General features: G+C 37.7%; 1 pseudogene; it reads right to left on the bottom strand.

Moving 5' to 3' along the window:
- Positions 1 to 457: 457 nt before the first annotated feature.
- LOC102850585 lies at positions 458 to 827 on the bottom strand (annotated as a pseudogene).
- Between the last annotated feature and the right edge of the window lie 2,871 nt (positions 828 to 3,698).

The following is a 3,698-nucleotide window of genomic DNA, read 5'->3' as shown; positions in this document are numbered from 1 at the left end:
CCAGTTGTGAGGTTTTTTTTGTCTTCTTGGTGAGATGCAATCCATATTGAAGACAGTAGTCCTTGATTTTCCACAGCAAGTGTTTCAAGTCCTATTTACTTTCAGCAAGCAACGTTGTATCATCTGCATAATGCAGATTGTTGATGAGCCTTTTTCCTAACCTAATACCACATTCTGTCATAGAGTTTAGCTTCTCAAATGATTTTTTTCAGCATACAAAGTGAATAGATATGATGAAAGAATGTAACCCTGGTGAACACCTCTCTTCATTTTAAACCATGCAGTGTTCTTGTGCTCCATTTGGACAACATCTTCTTGGTCTAGGTATAGACTTCTTATGAGCATAATTAAGTGTTCTAGGATTCTTATTCTCTTCAGTGTTATCCAAAGTTTGTAACCAAATGCTTGTGTGTGTGTGTGTGTGTGTGTGTGTGTGTTATTTATTTATTTAAGAAGTTCAGGCCTTGACTGCATATTTCCGCAGTGGGTACAAGGCGTTCTTTTCACTGCTGCTTCTTGGTCTTCAGGTTCTCCTCGTGCTTATTGAGCAATCGGTGCATGGCATGTGTTTTTTTGGGCCGTGGATCCAGAGGTTTGTACTTCTTGCTCTTGTAGAATTTTCTGAGGTTCTCCTTCTGAGTCTGGTTAATAAAAGTGAGAACATGGGCAATGGATTTTCGGAAAACTCGGATTTCAGAGAGCTTAGAAGCCATACTGCCTGTCACTTTTGCCACGCGCAGCTGGGCAAGCTCCCCTTTCAGATCGTCCAGCTGTTTTAACAGGTCCTCCTTCTTGCCGCGAAGGTCCAGAGCCTTGATTTTGGCCATGGCTGAGCGATAGAACCTGGCTGCCGCCTGATCCAAGCCCCTAACCAAATACTTTTGCATAATCAATAAAACACACATAGACATTCTTCTAGAATCTGTGCTTTCAGCCAGAAGCCATCCGATATCAGCTATTAAATCCCTAGTGCTACAGACTTTTCTAAACTCAGCTTTAACAGTTCTCTGTTAATATACTGTTCTGTTATTTTAATAACCTTTGGCAATATTTTGATTGCATATGATATTGAACCCATTGTTTGATACTTTTCATAGTTTGTTGCATAACCCTTCTTGGAAATGGGGACTAATATGGATTTCTTTTAGTTGGTTGGATAAAGAGCTGTCCTATAAATTTCCAGGCACAGACTGGTGAGTTCATGCAAGGCTGCATGTCTTATTTGAAATATGTCAACCGGTATTCCATCAATTCCTGGGGCCTAATTTTTTTGCCAGTGCCTTCAGTGCATCTTGGATTTCTTCCTTCATTACCATTGCTTTTTGTTCACATGGTACATATGAACATGTAGGAGCTTGTTACATGTAGGGGATCGTTACATGTAGAAGCCTGGCATTGATTTCATGGAATAAAAATATTTATAAAATATTGAATGGAGAAACAGTTCTGTAAACTCTTCAAAGATAAAAATAAATTCATATTTTGGTCATTCAGTTAATTCAATGAGTTCTTTTCTGTTTTATCTCATTAAAACTTTCTGCATGATTTGGCATATTAAAGCTCTCTTCTTTCTCTTGAAATATTCTTCCCATTCTAACTCCAACTTCATTTTAATTCCCTCCTTTTCATTCATGAGAGTAATTATTCTCAACTCCACCAATTACTTGGGAAAAGGAATTACCTTCCCTAAGAGATTTCAGTGACTAATCACAAGTGTGTCACACTTTCTTATGTATTTAATCAATCTTTCTAGTGCATATTTGTTCTCATGAGTTGTCAGACAACGGAGTTTATATTGTTTCATATAAATTACATATCAATTATAATATGCACTCACTCATAGATAGTGGTGTAGTTTCTAGGGTGTTGCACTGCTAACTCAAAGTTGGTGCTTCTGTGGTAGGTCAAATATGTCAGCGGCTCCTTGAGAGAAAAAAATGGGCATTCTCCTCACTTGCAACTATGTTGTTGTTATGTGCCATCGAGTCACCTGTGACTCATAGTGACCCTATGTACAACAGCCCTACACCCTGCTCTATCCTGTGCCAATTTGCCTGTCTCCAACATCCCTACCCCGATTATCCCATTCACTGAATCAATCCATCTCATAGAGGGTCTTCCTCTCCTGTGCTGTCCCTCCACCCTCCCAAGCATGATGTCTCTCTCCAAGGATTTGTCCCTCCTTGCAACATGTCCAAAGTATGTCAGACAAAGCTTCAGAATCCATGCCTTCAAGGAGCAGCCTGGTTTAACTCTCTCCAGGATGAATCTGTTCATTTCCTTAGCAGTCCATGGTATATTCAATATTCTCCAACACCACAGCTCAAAGGCATCAATTTCTTTCTGTCAGCCCTAGTCCTTGTCCAGCTCTCTGATGCATAGCAAGTGATTGCAAAAACCATGCACTGTATCAGGTGCACCTTAGTGTCCAGAATGACATTATGTAGACTCCCAAATATTTCTTAGAGAATTGGCCATGAGTCAGTTCCCACTCAATGGCAAAGAGTTTTTGAGATAAATAGCTCATTGCTAGAGTGCTTAAATGCCAATGATTCAAAAGAGTTATGATTTTAAAAATATTTTTAAATACATATTATTCCTACAATAGTTTAACTCACTCATATTCTAATAAATCATAGTAAGTTAAGGAAACCAATCGGATCACAATCTGTATCCTGGAGGTTACATATAATCCTCAACCTTCATCAATATTATACTACAAAAGTTGTTTTATTTCCTGAATTTTTCTGGAGAAATTTGTCGGAACCATGGGGATGTTGTACACATGTGTTTGGCATTTTCACGTGCACACAGCATGGTAGAGCAGCATCAATATTTACTATCCTCCCCAAAAGTGTTTATATTGAGCCTGTAATATTTCCTATGGTCTTTTCAGAAAAAGCTTACTCAATCATATTTGATGAGGTGGATATAAATGATTTACTAAAACTGAGTTAATTTTATTCTGGAGAGCAGATGAGACCATGGCAGAGCCTAAACCCATCATTTGTGTTCAACCGTCATTCCTTTCTGGCTGTCTATGTTACTAAATGCATAGCCTAATTCTTCCTAATTCAATTAAATGAGTTATCTGTCACCTAATTAGTCTGCCAGAGTCAAAAGCCACAAACAGTCTGTTTGGGAATTTTTGCTCATTAATACGAGTTATACCTACCCAAATGATTAATGGAGATAGAGCTGTAATGGACACTTTCAGATAAGTCATATGACAAAACAATCTTGAAAGGAAACAGTCTTGGAAAAAAATATTTTTCAAGCATAAAATCAACTAACTGAAATTTATATCTATGCAGCAAGATACCAACATGCTTGCCACTGTCCATAATCAGCTAAATACACGTGGTTGCATCTATCTAGCCCCTGAGTTTGAAATTAATTCTGCAAAATTCACTTCTTTAATTTTTTTCCTTGTCTCTCTCCTGTGATTTGTAGGTAAAATCATGGATTTTTTAGAGTTTATAAAATTTAGTAATGAAATATAAAATTATACATAGTCTTTATAGTGCTTTATAAATAGTAATTCTTAAGTGCCAATTGTGATTTTTTAACATGAAGTTTTGGGGAATATTAAAAGCTTAAAGTAAGCAGCAAAAATACAGAATGAGGGTTGCAGAGTGGATTATATTTAGGGTTGGGAGTGGGGGTGGGGGGTGTACGAGGGGGACTGTGTACCAATG

Source organism: Elephantulus edwardii, unplaced genomic scaffold (genome assembly GCF_000299155.1).
Source record: "Elephantulus edwardii isolate Elephantulus edwardi_28Jun2011 unplaced genomic scaffold, EleEdw1.0 scaffold00069, whole genome shotgun sequence".
Classification (NCBI taxonomy): Eukaryota; Metazoa; Chordata; class Mammalia; order Macroscelidea; family Macroscelididae; genus Elephantulus; species Elephantulus edwardii.
Note: the sequence above shows the minus strand (reverse complement) of the source record. Positions and strands in the feature narration are given on the sequence as shown.